The following is a 23,651-nucleotide window of genomic DNA, read 5'->3' as shown; positions in this document are numbered from 1 at the left end:
CCCCATTTCTGCCAGTATAGCATACCACTGTATCAGATGAAGAGACTATTTAAAGGATTCCACATATAAAGCCTTTGAAAAAGGAAATTAACATAAGATCATAAAATTTAAAGACAGAGTCACATCATTCTTTCCTTGCACAAAGTTTGGCATATCAAGTTTCCTCAAATATAGTCTTCACATATGGATTTGGAAATACCTGGTTGATGGGAAACAACTCTGCCTATAGTATGTAGCTCACAAAGAGGAAATAAAGCACTTTGGAAGCATTGTACCTCAAGAGTTGAAGTGGTACAGAAATGCACTCCTCCCAGTAATAATAAAGTATTCTCAGAATAGATTTTAACAATAATACACTTTTGCTTGGAATTTCTGGCCCATGAGTTCTTCCTTCACGTACACAGTAGATAATTATCTACTAGAACAGTCTATTAGAGTCCCTCAGTGGTAGCAGGACTAAGAACTGTGGGGTCCATCCTATCTAGCTACTTACTAGCTGTGACATTGCCTGGGTCGCTTTAACCTTGCTGATACTTATAGGGTCATCGTGAGAATATAATGTATCTAATACTGTTTTATCCCATTTAATCCTCACAACAATCCTGTAATCATTCAATAAGTAACACTCTGTAGTCATTTAATAGGTATTGTAGAACTGAAGAAATAACTTAAGTAAACCGTCTACCACAGTTCCTGACCCATAATAAACACTCTAACGTTAAGTCTGACCCCCTACAATACACAAGGGCACTAAGTCTCCAGAACACATAACAAGAATAAAATGTGTATGTAGCTGCTTAGTTACTAAACACAGTACTTTTTGTGATCATCCTGTTTATAACTAGCTCTCTATGACTAAGAGATAAGTGGTGAAGTGCAGGTCCCCAAAACTCTACTATTGGAAGATAGCACTTCCTGTCCTTTCAAAAGTCACCCCCAGCAAGGCTTATTGTAAAGACTAAAGACAACTGAAACACAGTACCTCCCATTCCAGCAGGTTCCTTTCTTTCTTTTGTGTCTCATCAGGAGAAAAGAAGAGCCTACCTTTCAAATGCAACTTCTCATGAAGTAGGGGGGCTCAGATTTGTCTCTCTCTAATCTTCCTTTTGATCTCCCCCTTGCAATAATGCTTCTTTTTTTTTTTCTAGATGAGGGGTATTGGGATTAAACTCAGGGCCACTGAGCCACATCCCCAGCCCTATTTTGTATTTTATTAAGAGACAGGGTCCCTGAGTTGCTTAGCACCTCGCTTTTGCTGAGGCTGGTTTTGAACTCATAATCCTACTATCTCAGCCTCCCCAGCCTCTGGGATTACAGGCATACACCACTGCCCCTTGTGCAATAATGCTTTTATTAACCATTAACCATTTTGTTTAAAGCGTTAAGAAGAAGGAACAATTGTCTACATTCCCTTTTATTTAATGCAAAGACAGAAATATATACAATAGTTTGGTTGGTTAGAAACTGAAGAAAATGCCCAGAGAGGAAACAAACGAATTCTCCCTGGCCAAGGAACTAGTAATTTTCTGCCAGGAACGCAGAACGCTAATGAGAATGCCTTGTGTTAGTTAATTGTTGTTGTTCCTGTTGTTTTCCTTTCCATGCAACACTCAACTCTTAGTCACTAACTCACATTATAAACAAACATGTTCACCAGCGATCCCCTGTAGAATCAGGATGCTAGGACAGACAGGCAACAGACTTTGCATGTCTCACTGGTGGCTCTGAAGTTTAAATTCTGGACCTGAACTTCCTGACCCCTGAGGAGCACCAGATAGTTTTCCTTATTCTTCAGTCTTTTTCCCCCACTATAATTATAATACTCTACATTCAGTTAGATGGTTTCATAGATTAAACCATCATAAATTGTATTCTAAGTACAAACTTCTGTTTGGCAACCTGCTTGTGTTCATGAAATCTCTCCTCATCTTGCATGTAAAGAGTAATCTTAATACATATACAATATTTTTATTTCTTCAGATCCATATTAATTTCTAATTCATGCTCATAACATGAGTCTTCTAACTTTATCCTTAGAAACACTCTGAGATTTCAGACATATTAATAGAATTTTATAAGTGAATCTTCATTGACAATAAACAAACTTCTGCCACATATTTTCAAGTTTCAGGCTTCATTAAACTAAGCGTTATAGAATGACTACTACTCAGTAATTTATCAAAAGTCAGGAATTGTTAATGGGTATATGTGCACAGCACCATGGTAGGTACTTCAATATGGTAATATATTTGAGATTTAAACTAAAGTAACTGCAGCAAGCCTCATTATTATTAACACCCAAATTCAGAAACTCTGCAATTCACTTAGTGTAATGGCACATGATGTCAGACTTATTTCTTCATATATTGTTTTTATTCTTTTAATATTCTAAAAATATTTTCTATTTCTTCTTTAACTCTTTAAATTTTATCCCTTTATCTAAGGTACAACTTAATTTGCTCAACTTAATGGCAAAATGTGAACATAATCATGTTTTAAAAAACAATGATAGCTTTACATCACACTTCTCTAGAATATATGGTAATTACCATACAGATACCTATTTTCAATGTATGGATATACAATTTTATTTAAGCATCTCAGTAACTTGAATGTTGAATGCTAAGTGATTTGAAGGCCAATCATAAAATTTAAATTATATTCATAGTAGAGTTCAGTTCTCTAGTAAAAATCAATAAACATACTTGAATCTTATAATTTACTGAAAACTTAAAATAGTTCCCTGAATAAACAGCCCTAGCTTGTGTTTCTAGATGACTATTTCAACATTCTCTCTAATTTGATAAAATCAATTAGCATCTCAGTTCTCCATATTACTCCATGTAGAAGAGCTTAAGTCCCCCATCTGTTTATGTGCAGTTCTATGTCTTGCTCACCAACTAAGACACCGTGAAAATATATTAGTAGTGTTGAAAAGCAATGAGTGCCTCATACAAAAAGTACTGCACATACCAAGCAATACTAGAGCATCATAAACAGAAAGGATGGCTTGAATGAGCAAGGCAGATGGAAAGAGATCTGAGAAGAACACACCACCCAACTTTCACTTCTCACCTAGAACTAAATTCACATGGCCTCCCCTCCCCTCCTAAGCATCTCAGTTCCAGAAAGTCTATAAGACCCAGTGAAGTTCCATCAATTCATTGGCTGGGCTATTAGGTAGAATTCATTTTATAATTTGGGTGGAGCTATGTTTTCATTCACAAAGGTTTCATTCTTGATGATTAGAGGAAAGAAAATTATGAATTTATTTTTGCATAAACCATGTGCTTGTTTACTGTTATTTATATGAGGCAAATATAAAACCAAATCTATAGTCTACTTATTATGGAAGGACTAACACATACCAATCAAATGATAAAACAACAGTTGCCAACACCAAACAACAGCAAGATCCTGGAAATGGAAGAGTGTTTTTTCAACCTTGATACTTGTGGTAGATCAGGATGTCTGCAGCATTGTGTGACATACAGGTCACTACAATAGTTTTATACTCAGCTTCAGTGCAAATGTAGAGGGAACATGGAAGGTTTTCAGTGCCCCTGGAGGCATGACTTAGCTGCAGACATAAATACTGGTTGAAATTGTCATTATCTTACTCATCTCCTGCCCTACAAAAATCAAAAACGCCTTTTGAATCAAAACAAGATAACCATACAAACATTTATTAGCTCTTTCTTTCTACCACTTTCAATTTAAATACAACTTTATTGATGGGCCCCACTCCTCCCTGTTTTCTTTCTGGGTCATTCTTTGCTTGCAAATGATATGTAACTTTCTGAACCCTCCTCAGGTTCTTGTTTCCTAAAACAGAAGAACTAAAGTAAGAACAGGAAGCTTTCTTGCAACTCCTAAATCTAATTTTACCAGAATGACTTGGTTGCATTGTTGAAAGAAATAAGAAATTCAGAAACATTTGTACACAAATCCAAGAAATAAAAAATTTCAAATTATCTTTCTCCTTGTTAATTAGTAATAATCATCATGTGCAGTAAAAGAATTGTTATGCAAATCAGTCAGACCTGGATTGGAGCCCCAGCTTAAACCCTCCCTGTTGATTATGACCAAGTTGGTGAGCCTCAACAAACCTCCATTTCCTGCTTTGATAAATGGGTAGAATAATGCCCAGCAGTAAAGAAAATTGCTAGGTAATGTAACTCGATGACTAATAGGACATACTAAATACTGTCTACAATTCTTCTTAACTTGTGTGAAATTGTTCACTGAACCTTGATCCTCAGACACAATCCTATCAACTAATTCAGTTGAACTCTCCATATTCTTGTTTTACTGCCCCCCCATCCCACCCCATCTAGTAGGAGTGGTCCAGAGACAGGATGCCCATTGGCTATTTCTCAGAATTTAAAAACAAACCACTCTTCTCCTTTTCTTCTTTTCCCTTTCCTTCCTGAAAATTTAACTTAAAAGCTTTTAGGTAAGGCTGAGCAAGATATGTACAGGAGCTCTTAGAGAATCCCAGAGGGGATGCTGGAATCCAAGAAGAATGAGGCAGTGATAGTGGCAGCCCAGTGAGGGGTGATGGAGCCCTGTGTAGGTAAAGAGCATGTCTATACTGAGAGTCAGTCTGGGGTAGGTTACCAGATCCTGGGAAGACTGAGAAGGGTATGCAAGTAGGGCCATGGTGTCTTAGTACATTTTCTGTTGTCATAACAAAATATCTGAGACTGAGTAATTTGTAAAGGAAAGTTCATTTGGCTCAAGTTTCTAGAGACTGGAAGTCCTAGATCCGGCAGCTGCATCTGGTAAAGCCCTCATGCTGTGTTATAACATGGACTAAAGGCAGGCAGCACCTCCAGAAGAGGCAAAGTACAAGGGGCAACTCAATTTATAACAACCCAGTCTGCTGAAAACAAACCCATTCTCCTGAAAACAACATTACTCCCTCTTAATGACCTAATCACTTCTTAGAGGTTCCATATATCAACAATGCCATATGGCAATAGATTTCAATGTGAGTTTTAGAAGGGACAAACCCCACAACAGTGGGTAACCACATATGGTGTGTCAAAGGCAAATGGAATGAGGAGTGAACAACCCAGCATGGAGTGTCAGAGCACAAGATAAGAAGAAGGGCATCCACTCACCAAAGCCTAAAAATGTAAGTCTAGAATCCTCAATGGAAGGGGTGTTAGCAGCAGGGGTTTGTTCTATACAGGGGAACTTTACCAAGAAGGTAAAGTTGCCTCTTTACCTTCTTGGAGTTGAGAAAACAAGTAATTATATTGCAGGTACTGGAAACTAGATTTCCCACAGTTGTTCAGAAATAGAAATATGGAAAGAAAAATTATAAATATGGACAGAGAAAAACTAGAATGACCCCTGTGGTGTTGAATTGGAATTGGAGATATCTCTTTGAACTCCTAGGCTCAACAAATAGACAGACATAGAAAAATGCAGATATAAATATGTTTGAATATATATGAGCATATGCAGCCACATCCACGCCGAGGGCTTCCAAGATGCAACACTACATAGCAATGTGCTCACTTATCACCGAGATTTTGGTTTCTAAATACTTTTATTCTAATAAAAGCAACCAAGTTTCCTTGTAGAAATGGACAAGATGAACCTGGAACCTCTTGTTATGCCAGAAAGTAAGGAAATGCTCAAAGAACCAATGAGTGTGTCAAAGACATAGAAGTAGCTGGAAGGAGAGTCCCACATCAAATGGGAAGGAAAAGTTGATCTTCAAAATAATTAATTATAGAAATGGATGATAATCTCTTTTTAATAGAATAGTAATGTGTGAGTTTATACTGGCGTAAATAAACACATAAGAAGTTTGATAAGGAATGGGTGCCTTGCCAAATTCAAATTACCTCTCCACGAAATATGTATTAACTATGAAGAGTAATGGACTGCAAAGAGAAGCTGGCAGATATCTCCTTTGTCAAATGATCAAAGAGATCATCATCAATAATAGATAAATATCATGATGGCATACAAGAAGAAGAAACCTGTACCGCTACTGTGATATTCCTGCCAAAGACAAATAAGCTGAACCTAATCAATAGGAAACATAAGAAAAACACACTTTGAGCATGTCCTACAAAATGACTGCCTTATAATGTTCATGCTCAGGAAAGCCAAGGAAAGAGTGAGAAAATACTAGAGTAAAAAGTCAAACATGACAACTAAATATAGTATGTCTTGTTTTGTTTTGTCTTGTTTTGTGTTTTTTGTTTTTGTTTTTTTTGATACGGAGGATTGAACCAAGGGGTGCTTAACCACTGAACCACATCCCCAGCCCATTGATTTTTTTTTTCTTTTTTTAATTTTGAGACAGGGTTTCACTAAGTTGCTCAGGGCCTCACTAAGTCACTGAGGCTGGCCTCAAACTTTCGATCCTCCTGCCTCCGCCTTCAGAATCTCTGGGTTACAGGCATGCAACACCACATCTGACAACATGTAGTTTTGGCATGGACCTTTTTGTTATAAAGGGCATTTTCCAGATAATTCATGAAAAAAATGGTGTCTGAGGATTAGAAAGTAGTAATATGTCAATGTTTATGTCCTATTTTTGATGGTTTTCTGATGGTTCACTGGACATCATCCTTATTAGTGGAAATACACACTGAGGTCTCCAGGGGTAATGGCGCATCATGAAGCCTACTCACTTTCAAATAATTCACAGGGGAAAATTGTTTTTATGTCATCTTGCAACTTTTATGTAAATTTGAGAGATCACTCCAAAGCCAAATACTTGCTAGTAAAGATCCTGCATTGTTGGGCCTCACTGAGCAGAACATGATGATTGTGAAGAGGTGGAATGTTGCAGGTCAAGAGCTAAAATTATCTTGGACTATCTTAGGCTCTTTAGAAAAGTAACCATTTGCTTTTAACCTTCATACCTGACCTAACATTCTTGCCACTATTAGGTAAACCTCTGTTTAACAATCTCTTCTTCGGCAAGCCTGTTCCTTCCCCAACTCTTTGCCAGCACAGTGATCTCATTTCAGTAAAATTAGTTGAATTTTTTTAAAAATAGTTATACCTAATTAGGTCACTCAAATTGAGAGGAAAAAAAAATAGTAGTTACAGAACAACATCTTCTGAGCACCAGGTTTATTTGTTACTCAGTAGCTTGGTTTTTGTTTGTTTCTCAGAGAACAGGATGGTCCTAAAAATCTGAAAATCTGCTTGTCTCAAAGTAAGCTTTTGTACACTTCCATCCTTCAAGCAGTTGTCTGGCTTCAGCAAAATGGCCAAACAGGATGCATTTGGCTCCTTGGAGATCTGAGTTCTATGCCAGTCATTGCAAGTATTGCAGCTCACTTCTTTTTTCCAAAATCAGCTCATTCACCAAGTGTTTTGAATTAGCTATGGCTGAGATGGCGTTTGCATTTTGCACCCCCCTCCCAATTTTAGAAGCATAAATTTCCAAAACAACTATCTATTGAGCTGGAAGTCTCATGTTTTTGCTAAGCCTGAGGGTTGTTGTCTTTTAAAAATTTTTTTTTTAGTTTGTGCTTATTTTGGAAGGTTTGTAAATCCATTTAGTTCTGTCTGAAGATCAGATAGCCAAATAAACATAGGTGCCATTCTTGACAGAATAGTTATTAAAATACTGTGCACTCTTTTAGCTGTTCTACTTGGTTTTGATTTTCTTTAGTATTACTATAGAAAACACATAAGATTATTGACTCTATTCACATTTTTTTAAAAATAAAGGTACAGAGACACAAGAAAATGTAATTAGATTCTGCTATTGAACATATAGTTGGTACCCCGCTTACTACGGTTCAACTTAACAATTTGTTGACCCTATAACCATGAGAAAGTTACATGTATTCAGTAGAAAATATACTTTGAATTTTGAATTTTGATGTTTTCCTGAGCTAACAATATGTGTGCTCTCTTGTGATGCTAGCCAGTGGCAGCAACCACAGCTCCTAGCAGGCCAAATGGTAAACAACCATTTGCAGATCAAAATGGTAAACAACCAGTGTGCTACAGTGAACTGTGTGGCTAGCATTTTTTGATTATTTCATTTTTTGTGTTCACATACCATCGTGTCTACAAAACATGCACCTGTGTCTCCTGCTTCTGGTGAGAAAGAAGAAGAACACCACTACTCTTGAAAGAAACTTAAGATAATTGCCCAGAATATAAATGACAAGCCAGTAACCAAAATCACACAAGCTAGGACTTTTGTAAATGTTGATCTTGACCATCTTTAAAGATAAGTGATCAGTGGCTTGGTGAAATCACCAGCATCAGTTACCTCCATTGCCTTTACAAAGGAAAGACACTGGGCAAATTGATGATATGAAAAAATTACTTGGGAGACTTGATACAGAAGGGAATACCTCTTAGCTCACTGATGACCCACGCCAACGTAAGAAGTCTTTTGCATGCCCTAAAATAGTGTGCCGATGACCATATACACATGCAAATGTTTATAGAAAGTCATGGGTGGGTTTCAAAAGGCATCATAATTTTTATAATGTGAAGAACATTAGTGGTGAGTGGCAAGTTCCAATACTGAAGATGTCCAAGCTTTTAAGAAGAACAGCATAGGATAATTATGAATGAGATATATTTGTCAGGATAAATATTTAATGTCAATAAAATGAGCTTGTTCCCAAAGCATATGCCAGATCATCATACATTCATCAAGAGCACAAGACAAAGCCAGGATTCAAGGCATCGAGAGGCCAGGTAACACTTTTAGGTGGAAATATTGCAAGGTTTGAATTAGAGCCTTTCATCTATCACTCAAAGAGCACTAGACCTATAATCCAAGTGGTTCCAGAGGCTGAGACAGGAGAATTGCAATTTCAAAGCCAGCCTCAGCAATGGCAAGGCACTGAGCAATTCAGTGAGACCCTGTCTCTAAATAACATACAAAATAGGGCTGGGGATGTGACTCAGTGGTCGAGCGGCCCTGAGTTCAATCCCCAGTACCAAAAAAAAAAAAAAAAGAGAGAGCACTATAACATTCAAGAATGTCAAGAATGTGCATAAGCATGCAGGATATCAATAACAAGAAAGTCTGGATGACAACAACATCGTCATAAGATTGCTTTTTGAACTATTTACTCCACAAACAAGAAGATATTGTATACAAAACAACATTCCATCCAAGACTCTTCTACTCTGAGACAACAGTCCAGGGCAACCATAGCTTGTCTGCAAAATGCTGAGCACAGCTACACCTTCAACCAAAGTTCAAAATAGCTGTATTCAAAGCACACTATTTATGTCAACCATCTGCACAGGTGTTGAAACAAGTGAATCTAGTTGAGTTCTCTGAAAGTTTTGGAAAGGTTTTTACATTTTAAATGCTATCCTTAACACGGCTACAGCATGGAAAGAAGTCACAAAGACATTCATGAACAGCATTGGGATGTCACAGTGTCTTCTATCAGCTATTTTTGAGCCTCATCAGAAGACAGAGAAATTAATGACTCTGTCTCTATAGCATCCCCATTTCCAGCCATTAACTTTAATCCAGTGCTTCCAACGCTCTTCAGGCCTCCATGGATGAAGTGTCCATACAACAGTATTTTCCTGAAGCATCTCCAATGCCATTTTTAGTAAAAGCAGATTTTTGTGGTCTTATCTGTAGTTTTACTTTCCAAAGTTTCAGTTACCTGTAGTTGCCCACAGTCTAAAAATATTAAATGGCAAATTCCAGAAATAAACAAATCATAAGTCTTAAATTACATGTTTTGAATAGTGTGATGAATTTCTGTCCCATTCCACTCCGTGGATCCTCTCTTTTGTCCAGCACATCCACACTGTACCTCCTGCCTGCCCATTGGTCACTTAGTAGCTGTCTTGGTTATCAGATCGACTCTAGAGCTTGTTCAGCTGGCTTTCCATAGACCTGGTTTCATATCTGTAGATTCAACCCTAGGTAGGGTAGAGGAAATAAAGGTAGAAAGGAGACAAACAGGGAAGGAAAGAAGATATTGTTACTTTATTCCCTGGGCAGGTTTTTTCCTCCAGGCACAAAATCTAAGGTCCAATAAACCTAAGAGTAATATAAGTTCAGTCACTTCATGTGTGTACACTGTGTTAGCTTATAGGACATATTTTTAGATGAATTAAAACAAGCCTAGAGAAAGATAGTGTTAAAAACCCATGAAATGAGTACAGTTTCCGTGGTATTAACTAGATAATGTTAACCTAAGGATTCTGAAAACAACCTGACACTGTGACCTACTCCATGCTCCACTAGGAAAAGAATAGAGCTTGCTGAGCTGGTGCCACCCACCTGCCACTTCTCTTGCTTACCTTTTGCAAAGTTTCCTTTAAACGAAGTCTGAGGCCCCAGAAGCACATCTCATCTCAGGTGCCTGCATTCCCTCTCCCTTTAATTGCTATCCCTCAATATTGTTTGCTTTCCTGAATAAATATATCTGCTTGTGCTTCTTTTGATGTGTCCTAAAATTCCTTTCTGTAGTGTAAGTTAAGAACCTGCCAAGGCCCTATTGAGGCCCCTTGTCCTTCTGGAATACTTCCTTGGACCTCATTCAGTGACAAACCCACTGCATATTGAAAATATTTTTAATTGCATCTGTATTGAGCATTTGTGGGCTTTTTTTACAAGTAAAAAAATGAAATATAATATTTACATAGCATTTGCATTGTATTAAGTATTATAAGTAATCCAGTGATGATTTGAGATACATGAGAATATATATAGGTTATGTACAAATACTGCACCATTTTGTAAAAGACACTGGAGCATCCATGTGATTTATATCCACAGGAGTCCTAGAACCAATCTCTCATAGACACTGAGGGACCACTGTATATAGGGTTCAATGTCACCCACGGTTTCTGGCATCCACAGTAGTTCTTGGAAATAACCCACGGACAAGGGAAACTGCTATACTTAGATTTTTCAAAACTGCCTTAATCTTTCTCATTTTGCCAACAAGTAGAATTTCTTCTCCTCTTTATTACGTTTTTAAAATTTGAAATATATTATAGAGGGTAATGTAATATAGAGGAAGATATTATAAATGAAGAGGTGTGGGGAGGGGCATCCCTATATCATTACTGGTATAATGAAAATCCCCAAATAATGTTTTATAAAAACCTCTGTGCATTTAACTGTCCTTGTTTTTACACAGAGATTCATTTAGAATGAGAAAAATGGAGTTGGAATCTTACACCAATTAACTTAGAAAACTGATGCTTTTCGAATATTTTTCAAGGTTGGTTCCACAGTTTAGCTATTGTGAATTGTGCTACTATAAACATTGATGTGGCTGTGTTCCTCTAGTATGCTGTTTTTAAATCCTTTGGGTATAGACCGAGGGGAGGGATAGCTGGTCAAATGGTGGTTCCATTCCCAATTTTCCAAATTACAACTATCTTATATTAGACAAAGGTGCCAAAAACATGAATTGGAGAAAAGATAGCCTCTTCAACACATGGTGCTGGAAAAACTGGAAATCCATATGCAACAAAATGAAATTAAACCTCTATCTCTCACCATGCACAAAACTCAATTCAAAATGGATCAAGGATTTAGGAATAAAACCAGAGACCCCCTGCATCTAATAGAAGAAAATGTAGGCTCTAATCTCCATCATATGGGATTAAGCCCCAACTTCCTTAATAAGACTCCTATGGTGTAAGAATTAAAATCAAGAATCAATAAATGGATGGATTCAAACTAAAAAATTTCTTCTCAGCAAAAGAAACATTCTGTGAGGTGAACAGAGAGCCTACATCCTGGGAGCAAATTTTTACCCCTCACACATCAGATAGAGCACTAATCTCTAGGGTATATAAAGTACTCAAAAATCTTATCACCAAAAAACAAATAACCCAATCAATAAATGGGCCAACCACCTGAACAGCCACTTCCCACAAGATAATATACAATCAATCAACAAATATATAAAAAATGCTCATCATCACTAGCAATTATCGCTTCTCGGCCTTTTGGCTAAGATCAAGTGTAGTATCACTAGCAATTAGAGAAATGCAAATCAAAACCACTCTAAGATTTCTTCTCACTCTAGTCAGAATGGCAGCTATTATGATGACAAACAATAAGTGTTGGCAAGGATGTGGGGAAAAAGGTACACTCGTACACATCAATTTGTTTTTAACCTAGTCCTTTCTTTATCTGATTCTCTTGAGAAGGCATTTGAATATTTCTTTTCCCTAAGCAAATAATGTTGGTTACTTCAGAGAGAACTTGTTATTATTTTGCTAGTAGAGATCAACATATTGATCTTCCTAGATTCATTATCTCTGCATACTCAAGGGGCTAGTCCTGCAGACACACTGTCCACCATCCTCAAATTCAGTACTTTGCATAACAGATGAGCATAATTGTGGGATATGGAGTCAAAGAGACATGTGCTCTAGTCCTCTTTCTGCCATTTGTTGGCTATGTGATCTTTGGAAAAAGTCTTTTGAACTTTACATCTCAGCTTTCTTATCTGCAAAATGGGAAGCAGAATACCTGGCAAAGTGTATTTTTCCATATTAAAGACTCACTTATTTATTCAGAAAACTTCGTTCAACAAGTATTAAGTGCCTATAGTATTAAGTACCTACATCAAGCAGCTGTGCTTAGTAATGAACAAATGAAAATCACTTCTAGCTTCCTCACAGAACTTGGCCTGAATAACTCATTCAACTCATATTGTTCATAGTACCAGGCCCTTACCCAGTGAGATTTATCTAGGATTTATCTTTTCCAAAGATACACTTATAGGCTAGGGTTGTGGCTCAGTGGTACAGCTCTTGCCTGGCATGTGTGAGGCACTGAGTTCGATCCTCAGCACCACATAAAAATAAATAAATAAAAATAAAGGTATTGTGTTCATTTAAAAAAAAACCACTTACTCATAAAATGAATAACAAAACTTTGATATTCTATTTACAACTGTATTTTTCCCATAGTTTTTCCTACTTGATGTGGATCTTTAGATGCTTAAAATTTAGATATTTTTTAGATACTTAGATACTTTTTAGATATTTAATAAGTATCTAAAATATGTTAGGAGGGTTGAACTAGTCTGTTATTTTTCAAAAAATCCACTAGCTATAGCAGTACAATGACAAAACAAATTATATTTAAAATTTTTAATTTCAAATTATCTCATTGCTTGGGATCACATAAACTACCTCTTAATATAATAATACAGCCACATCAATGTTTATAAACAGCTCAATTCACAATAACTAAACTATGGAAGCAACCTAGATGCCCTTCAATAGATAAAGAAACTGTGTATATATACACAATAGAATACTACTCAGCATTAAAAGAGAATAAAATCATGGCATTTGCAGATAAATGGATGGAGTTAGAGAATATCATGCTAAGTGAAGTTAGCCAATCCCAAAAAACCAAAGGCTGAATGTTCTCTCTGAAAAGCAGATGCTGATCCATAATGGGGGGACAGGGGAAAAATGGAGGAACTTTGGTAGGGCAAAGGGGAGGGAGGGATGAGGAGGGGATATGAAAACAGGAAAGATGGTGGAATGAGATGGACATCATTACCCTAGGTACATGTATGACTGCACATATGGTGCAACACTACATCGTGTACAACCAGAGAAATGAAAAGTTGTGCTGCAATTATGTATAATGAATCAAAATGCATTCTGCTGTCATATATACCTAATTAAAATAAATTAATTAATTAAAGAAAATACTAAATGGTTTACTTGAAATTTGTTAAGAGAGCATATCTTATGCATTCTCAACACACATATAAAATGGATATGTTAAATTGTACTCTACATGTGTAATATGAATTGCAAGGCATTTCACTGTCGTATGTAAATTTTAAAAAATGGATATGTTAATTACCTTGCATGTTGTAGTCATTTCACCATGTATATATATATAAATTATCATTTCATACGCCTCAAATATACACAACATTTTATTTTAAAAAAAGAACATAGTTTTGAAGATAAAGTGACACATTTATATGATATCTACTACCAATAAGAACTTAATAGGGCTGGGGCTATAGTTCAGTGGTAGAGTACTTGCCTCACAGGTGTAAGAACCTGGGTTCGATCCTCAGTACCACATAAAAATAAATAAATAAATAAATTGTGCCATCTACAACTAAAAAAAATTAACAAAAAAAAGAACTCAATAATAAGACAGTTATTAGCATTATTTTCTACAGCCATGTTAATCCACATTTTTGGCCATACTGCATTAATCTTTTTCCTTATGGTCTGCTTCACAGTATGACTTTAAACTATGTGAGAGCAAATGTACTATTATTCTTTTAAGTATTTTCCAATCTTTGAGAGGCCTTCTCTGGCCTAAGTCTATATACATGAATATTTCTCACAATAATTCTGAAATGTATGCATTTATTTCATCACTTTACAGATGGGGAAACTAAGGCTGCAGAAATGAAATAGCCTGGCCCAGTTTACAGGGTTACTAAATGACAAAACCAGGATTCAGATCTAGACCTGAATCCAAAGTGTTACCATTTGTCATACTGCCTGTACTGGAACACTTTAATTAATAAAATTGAAATTATAAATTATAAAATTATTTTAAAAATTATTTTCTTCTTGAATCTAGAATTCCTAGAAACTCCAAAGATATGTCTGGAATTTGCTAACCACCATTCCAACAAAACAAAACAAAAATATCTGCAGCTTACATTTTATTACACAGAATTATTTCCCAGTACCAAAAAAACTGAAAGTGATTTTAGAATGCAAAAAAAAAAAAAAAATCACCTCAATAGTTTAATGTTTTATCTGATGATGTGTAGCTCCTTTCTGTTTGTCTCTTATATAATAGAAATGTAGAGACAAAGTACAGGAACTTCAGGTCAGAGTTTCCCTCTCTAGGAAATAGCTGAACACAAACTTACCACTTTCTGATACCTACTTTCATCTATCATGGTTTAAAAGACTAAGGTGTCTTTAGAAACCACACCAAAATTAGGTGACAAATGTGTACCTGCAGCAAATGAAGACTAACAATTAGGAATATAGTCATAGTCAAAATGATGGCCATTTGCCTTACTATATGCCAGCTTCTACACTGGCAAGGTAAGTTAACAGGGAAAACTTTTTTCTTCATTAACACATAACAATTGGACATATTTATGGGGTACAAAATGCTGTTTTGATATATTGTATTCATTGCATAACGATCAAATCAAGGTAATTAGTACATTCCTCACTTCAAACATTGGTCATTTTTTTCTGGTAAAAACATTGCAAATCCTCTCTTCTAGCTATTTTGATATACATAATATGTTATTGTTAACTGTAGTCAACCTATGACACTCCCTTGACTTCAAAATATACAGAAAAGCTACAATAAATCAAGAGCCACATGGTACTGGCACAAAAACAGACACATAGACCAATGGAGCAGAATAAAGACCTGTAAATAAATCCACTCATTTATAGCCAACTGATCTTCAACAAAGATACCAAGAACATGAACTAGGGAAAGGACAGTCTCTTCTCTAAGTGGTCCCAGGAAAATTGGATATCCACATGCAGAGGAATGAAACTGGATTCCTCTCTCACATCATATACAAAAATCAATTCAAAATAGATTAAAGACTTATATATGACCCCAAACTATAAAACTACTAGAAGAAAACAAAGAGTACATAATTCATAATATTGAACTGGGCAAGGTTTTTTAATAAGACTCCAAAGCACAGACATCTAAAGCAAGATCAGATAAATAAATCACATCAAACTAAAACATTTCTTCAGAGCAAAGGAAACAAACAACAGAATGGGAAAAAAGAACTTACAGAATGGGATAAAATATTTGCAAACTATATTTCTGACAAGGTTAATATTCAGAATATGTAAAATACTCAAAAAGCTCAACCACACACAAAAAATAAGTAACCCAATTTAAAAATGGGCAGATTACCAAAGTTAATAGTTCTCAAAAGAAGACAAATGGCCAACCATTGTATTTAAAAAAAAAAAAAAAAAATGTTTACCATCACTAAGCATCAGGAAAATATAAGTTAAAACCACAATGAGATATCATCCTACTAACAGTCAGAAAAGCTATTAATAAAAAGACAAAAGATATTGGCTATCCACATGCAGAGGAAGTGAAGATGTGGAGAAATGAGATGAGTGGAATAAAAATTGTTACAGCAGGGGAAACTTTAATGGTTCAAAAGCCGATGCCATCAGGAATTCCCAGACAAAAGGAAAGGCAAGCTGAGCTGTTACTCCTGTTATAAATAAAACTATATTCTTTGATATCCATGATGTACAAAAATCAATGCAAGTTGAATCTTTTTTAAAAGCAGAAGACAAAATTTATTATTTTATTAAAAATCTTTTTTATTCTAAATCAAATTGGCCCACCAATCTAATCATAAGAATGCTCAACATTTACCATTTTCTTGGCAAATTCTATCACTCTCAATTTTTGGTAAATCTGCCCTGTGTTCCCACCATCATAGCACCCGTGTCCAGCAACCATTCCAGAAAACAAAGATGATCTAATGCTACCTGCTCTTAATCTCATCTACCAAGTTTAAAATTCTTTCCCTCCTAGGAATCGTTAATAAATGTTTCATTCTTCTTGTGAAAGGCTTGCTATCTCATACAAAGGTCCTCTTTATTTATTTGTAAGCAAGGACAGGTTGCCATTATAGTCTGCTCATCATATAAAAGAAGACCCACATCTCTTGAGGGTTTTTTTTCAAAATCTGAATTTTTTTCCAAATCTATAATGAACCAAATACAAGAGTCACACTTCTTATTGGAACTATTTTTATTATCTGAGGGTTTTCTTCATGTCCTGAATTTCTTCTAAATCTACAATGATCAAACCATAGTATTGGGAACATTACTTCTGAGAAAAACACATTTTCTGATGAGAAAGTCCAGTTCCAACTGGGGAAATCTACCTGAGTCCCAGTCTTTCCAGCTTAACATCATACCTATCATCTAGAAAAATAAATCCAAGTACCCATCTGGGTTGAAGGAAAAGAATTCCTATGATTTTATTTTATATATATGTATATAATACATATATATAAAATACATATATATAAAATTAAATTAAATTAAGATGGTGCTACATAAGACATTTTTGTTTATTTTTCTTAGGAGAAAGACATTATATGGAAACTTCCTATTTTTTCCCATTTACTCTTCTATATCCAAACTTGAAGGCAGATTATACTATAAGGTCTATCACATCCAGAAAATGAAATTTAGAAAATTAATGTAATTTAACAGTGAATTCCTGATTTTCGTACATCCCATAATGTTACTTTTAGAAGCAACTATTCATTTAAACATTCAGAATTTCTAACTTCTCATTTACTTTTTTACATTCAAATTTACCAGTTTCTTAAAAGACATAACATATTCACTTATACATATTTTGTTCAATCCGTTACCTAAAAGAAGAACTGATTCTATCATTTATCTGTTCGATACTCAGGAATTAGAGTGGAGTGGGAGGAACGCCTTCACAGTTTTTTGTCCAGTCATTCTAATCAGTCCCACAACCTTAAGCAGAGGTGACTGAGCCAAGCACATATCAATACAAATAAAACATTGCAGACTTGGCAGGTCTGTGTGGTGGTGTCTGAGTATTTTCCACTAGGCAACGCCAGCTCCACCACTACTTAGCTGCTCCTATTCTACTTGCAATCCAAACTTCAACATCTGGAAAGAATAATTGCAAATTTTAACATGTCAGCCCATAGAGAGCTCAAGAAAATAGAGAAAATAAGAAGCCCCTAAGAATGTCTAAGTCACTTAGAAAATTAAGTTGTAAAAAATACTCTTTCTTTCCCCTACATTTGTAGTTAAGAGGGAGAGCAAAACTTAAATATGCACAGAGAACTGCTTTTGATTGTCATTTTCAATGTCTAACAAATCTTAGACTTTTACTGGCTCTGTGGTAGTAGCAGGAACAGTTTCCCAGGAAACACTGAAATGCCAGTTTTAGGGTACCATTCTTACCTATTGAATCCTCTAAAATCTGGAGTGATTGTGGATACTGGCGGCACCCATTCTGGGATGTAATAGGAAGCAAGAGAAAGAATTCAGGTCCTAGGATTAGGTGGACCTCAATTTTTTCAATCCCAGCTCTGCCACTTAGTTGTTTGGTCATACTGGGGCAAGCTTTAAATCTTAGAATCCTAGGTGCTCTCATCTGCAATAGAGGGCTAATGGGAATATTAAATGGATCTCTCTACAGTCTAGCCCAATTCTGAGACATAATAGGTGCATAATAACTGCTGACTGAAATAAAATCAAATGAAATTCTACATGTATCAGACTCTTAAAGTCCTTTGGAAAATTAATGGAGAAGAATATGAATATCATGTTCAAGAATAATTCACTAAAGATAACAAACTATGGCCCTATCCTACATAGGAAATTCCCACCTAAACATAGAAAATCCATCCTAAAGTAGGACAGTGCCATCCAAAGTTCTCCTAGAGGGTGGTGACTTTGAGTTCTGAAGGGATGAAGCCTCTCATGTCCTCAGGGAACCTTTTGTGGCCCCAAAGCTCATACTCAGAGGAAGAATATTTCCCAGTTTTGACCACCAACACTGCAGCCAGAGCAGTGGTAGAAGTGGAGACGCTGACAGACAGCATCCATGGGGTCGAGGCAAGAAAAACAGGGCAGCAACTCTGGAAGGAACCCAGTCCACATCCAGGAGCCCTGGGGACCCACAGACTAGAGCCTGAGACCAGAAGTAGGATGGCTCAGAGCACAGACCATCACCATGACTGCCCATGCTTATGGTGAACCTGGGACAGAGGGACTACAGAGAGGAATCTTATTTTTTTTCCATCAGTATTTATTCAGTATAGAAGCCACAGCTTGGGTTCCACTTCTGATTTGACTACAATTTTACAGAAAGGAAAATAATTCTGTAATTTTTCATGTAAACAAATGGCAGGCTTGATACCAAGGTACAGAGGTGAGAGCAATAAAACAATCATAATGCCAACATTTTATTTTGAAACAAGCACTACATAGATGAGTGTTCAGATAGTGCATTGGATACAGTTCTTTGCCTCGAATGCTCCACAAAGTACTTCTGTAAGTATCAAATAATATCTCATACACAAAAGCCATGAATTACTATTTAAGAGGTATTAGTGAATAGGGATTTGACCAAAGGACCAATGTGGCAGACATGCATCAGGTAGGGGGATAGAACATTCCAGATAAAAGGAACTATGTGAACAAAGACAGAGGTCTTAAAGCACATGATACACTTGAGGATCAGCAAGTCCTCTTGCTTGTCCATATATAACAGAAAGTTCAGTCCTTATCCCCAATGCCAATTCACGTCAATTTAATAATGAGGACATGGTTTTGAGAAAAAGAAAAAAGAAGGCTTATTTCTTTGCTAGCAAAGGAGAAACACAAGGTACTCCAGTCCCAGAGGCTGTGGTTCTCCCAATCAGGGAAAACAGAGGGCTTTTAAAGAAGCTATTTGAAAGCTACAGGCTGAGTTCCAGGTGTGGCCTGGCAGGGGGTCCCAAGTACACCCTGATGGTGTGTTAAAATTCACTTGTTAATATGGGAGACAGTCACTTCCTAATTCTTCTGGTGACATCTTCCTGTGGAGAACAGATAACTTAAGGTAATCTTGTTCCCAGACCCCAATTTAGGGATAAGGAAAGGGAGAAGAGGAAAAGAAAAAAGCATGTCCCTTTAAAAATAAGCAGCAAGGGCTAGATTCAAAAGGTAAAGTGGACCACTGTTGCACACAGCCTATCTGACACATGAGTAGTAAAGACTAGAAAACAAGTCAAAAGGTCAGAGTGCAAATCCAGACTAAGTAATCTTTCATTAGACAATGAGAATGCCACTCAAGGTTCTGAAGCAAGAAAAGTGACATAATCAGATTCCTGCCTCAGAGAATTCAACCCAACAACAGTAAGCAAAACAAATTGGAGATAATTACCAAGGCCCTTATATTAATGCCAGATATGTGTCACTCAACTGCTTTGTCTCAGGAGACCAAGAAGAGCACACGTCATGTTTACCACTATATCTTGCTGGATACAGTGCTTCACACAGTGCCTGGCCTACAGCAGGGTTTCATAAATATTTGTGGAATTAATTCATTATTACTGGAATGTGTTATTTGTTGCAGAGATTTCCACAGATTTCCTCTAGCCTTATTAACCCTTAAGGGTGCAATATCTGGTGCTATTCTCACATATTAACATCCTAGTCTTGTTTGTATTTGCAAGAATCGACTCACTCTCCAGCATATAATGGAACCTTAATTAATCCTTGTGAACTGAAGAACATTCCCAAGATCTGTTCAAATGGACAGAGAATGTGAACAGTGAACACTGTTGATCTTTAGCTAAATAAATGTGTCCCAATTATTCCTACATATGTTATTTTGACCTAGATTTGTAAAATAGCTAAGTTCACTTCTAAAAAGTAAAATTGAAAGGTGAGTGACTCATCCAAGACAGAAATTCAACCAAGAGAATTTACTGGGGGGCTGCCCAAAGGGGAAGAAAAGGAGAGGAAGAGAGCAGAGAGCGTGAGCTTTCAAGCTTCAACTTAAGAAGGGTTGCTTGGTGACTTGGCGGGGTGCTGATTGGCAGGGTGACTTAGGAAGGGGCTAGTGTCCTGTGAGGATTGGTCGAGAAAACTTTTGACTTTGGCACCCTGCGGCTTGGCGCCCTTTGGAAAGGAGGGGGAGGGGTTAGGGATTACTTGTTCTTCTTGGGATACTGGAACTTAACTTGGAGGCGGGGAATAAAACCAAAAGGCAAGGTCTCCTATACACCCAACAAAAATAGTCACCCTGCAAAAGACATTTCCATGCTTTTTCTGGCTCATACACTATGAGGAACAAAATGTGACCAATCAACTAACTAGACAATAGTAGAAGCCCAATTATTATCCAAATTGACTTCTAGAAGTTAATAAACGCAGTGCTTTAATTGTTAAATTGTGGTAAGAATATTAAATTTAGGGGGAAAAACAATGAGTTTATGAAAAACAATGAGTTTATGAAAATAAACTCATTTCATTAGAAATTATTTCATTAGAAATAATCATTAGCTACTATATGTAAGTCAAAAATATCCCAATATAAGGCATTTCACATAGTTCAAGCTAATGTTTGCTCAACACACACTGTCATATTTATTGACTAACTCCTCATGACAACGTGTCCAAATGAGTTCAAAGACAAAAGTACAGCAATTTGTCTTTCTTCCTTTACATCTGAAAGAAAACCAAGTATTTTAGGAGAAATATACTAATTAAATTATAAAATGTTTAACAATGTCAGGTAGATTAAGGCACAAAGGCAAATTTCATTTACTTTGTGTTGAAGATTTTTAAAAATTCACTCTAAAACTTTCAATCAAAATTTTACATAGGCTAACATTTCTTATTGGCTCTTTACTCAGAACTAAATCCAATAGATAAGAATTTGAAAACACCATCAAACTGGTTACTCATCATCACATAAAATAATGAAACCTAATTGTTTTTGCTAAATTCAATCAAAATTATTTGCATGTGCAGACACAACCATATTGTGGGACAGACTTGCAAATGGTGTTGAGACTTGTTATGGCCTAAAATAGCTTACCCTGGAAGGTAATTAACCTGGTAAACAAATAAGATAATTTATAAACAAATAGAGTTTAGCAGTCCAACAATTGCCACTGGAACAAAGAACAACTCATCAGGAGAAAAAATATAAAACACAATGCCAAGAAAAAGGACTGTGGTTGGTTAGGGGAAGTATTTGCATTATTTAGGGAGAGACAAGTTAAATGTGGGAGAATAAGAACAGATACACTGCACACAAATCTCATGGGACAAACAAAAAAAAAAAAAAGGAAAGCAGGAAAGACCCTAGAGTTCTCTTCCCCACAAATCCCTAAATTTCATCATTAGCAATTGCTTTTGTGCTGTAAGTTCCAGTATCTTCTGACTATTGGTGTTTTAAGAAATATTAATCCCTCCCAGGAAGGATGACACTGTACTTGGCAGAGGCTGGGGCCTCCATGTAAGTACATAGAGTCCATATTATGAGCACAGAATCCAAGAGTTAATGAGCACACAAAGAGAATATAAGATTCCTGAAGACAAAATCTGACTTCCCACAATTTACATTGATAAATCACAAAGACACCACACAATAAAAAATACCCCAAGCAAATCCTGAACAATGCATTACGTGATTCAATAAAAATCATGTTAAGACCCTGCAATATGGCCTGTCTTTTTACTAAATATCCTTCCAACAGTTGAGATACTAAAGGTGACAACTGGTTAAAGATGAAATGTCCAATACACCAGATTCCAACATCAACAGAGATGTAACTTCAGGTCCAGTACAAGTCAGAAGTGTGGCTCTACCCTCCCTTCCATACCACAAATCAACAAGAATCTTCTCAGTTATTTCTAATTTGAGTTCGGAAACTTGGTTTAACATTCTAATATCTACAATTCATTGAAGAGTTTATTGGTGCTGAGCCATCTGCCAAGGATGCTATGTAATCTTAGGTATTCATATTCATACCTGTCTTATAGATGAAGAAATAGGCTCAGAGTGAGTCAAGTTGCTTAACATACCAACTAGAAAGGAGTGGGTCCTGAGCCATACTATAACAAATTAAAAGGAATTGAGTATAGGTGGAACTGCATGTAAAAATATATTTGCTTCTTAAATTAGGCACACGATAAACATGTGACAGAAGAAGGGACCTCTGCCATTAAAAAAAGAAGAAGAAAGTATACAACTTCTTATAGCAGTGGAAATAGAGATATATTTCATCCTGTCTATTCAAATAGAAGTGCATCATCCAAAAATTTACAAATAACCAGGGAGTGATTGATTACCTCTCCCTTTTCACTACACTCAAACTAGGATATAATCAAGGAGATCATTGTTGCTGAAATTGATTGTTCATGACTAAGGCAGGTAATGAAGATAGCTAATTCAATTTTAAGGATTTACATTTATTTGCTAAGAAATGAAGTACTATGAGTCAGTAGGCTAGATATATACATGATAGATACAGAAATGATAAAGGAAATATTTCTACAAACAGGAAGGGCTGGATTATTTGTATAACATAGTCCTGGGAAATTATTAAGGAAGATGATTACTTAATTTTCAGAGTGTTTTTATCAAAATAAATTCCAGTTTTATTGTCAAGATAGGTGAAAACTGCAGTAACAAACTATCAAAAAAAAATTAACAGACCTCAATTTAGGGAAAGACGTTCTAATTCCAAAATAGAAGAAATCAGAAAGTAAACTATCAGGAGATTTGCCTATATTAAAACACTAAACATATAGAAAACAAACATGAAAAAATATTTAAATTTGCTGTGAGCCTAAAACTGCTCTTTAAAAATTTAAATCTTTAAAGAAAACAATAAAGCCCAAGCATGAACAGGTTAAGGGAGTTGCCTGTGAGCACCCAGCTAGTAGTTGAAAAATCAGAGTAAAAATGCAAACATTCTTGCTCCAGAGTTCCTACTCCTAAATCCTGTCGTAGCTGTTTCCCTAACAATGACATTCAACAAAATGCATGTGGAAGTAACCAACATCTGCCCTAGTCTTTCTGTAATTCATTGTACTGAAAGTAGAAGGGAGTGCAACATATTTAGTGTTTA

At 36.1% G+C, this 23,651-nt stretch overlaps 1 non-coding gene across 1 annotated transcript; it reads left to right on the top strand.

Annotated features, from left to right (window-relative positions):
- The first annotated feature begins 11,933 nt into the window (after positions 1 to 11,933).
- LOC114092709 (U2 spliceosomal RNA) lies at positions 11,934 to 12,130 on the top strand. Its single transcript, XR_011709069.1, has one exon. It is a non-coding gene; the product is annotated as a U2 spliceosomal RNA (small nuclear RNA).
- Positions 12,131 to 23,651: the final 11,521 nt, after the last annotated feature.

Source organism: Marmota flaviventris, chromosome 10 (assembly GCF_047511675.1).
Source record: "Marmota flaviventris isolate mMarFla1 chromosome 10, mMarFla1.hap1, whole genome shotgun sequence".
In the NCBI taxonomy this organism is placed as follows: Eukaryota; Metazoa; Chordata; class Mammalia; order Rodentia; family Sciuridae; genus Marmota; species Marmota flaviventris.
Note: the sequence above shows the minus strand (reverse complement) of the source record. Positions and strands in the feature narration are given on the sequence as shown.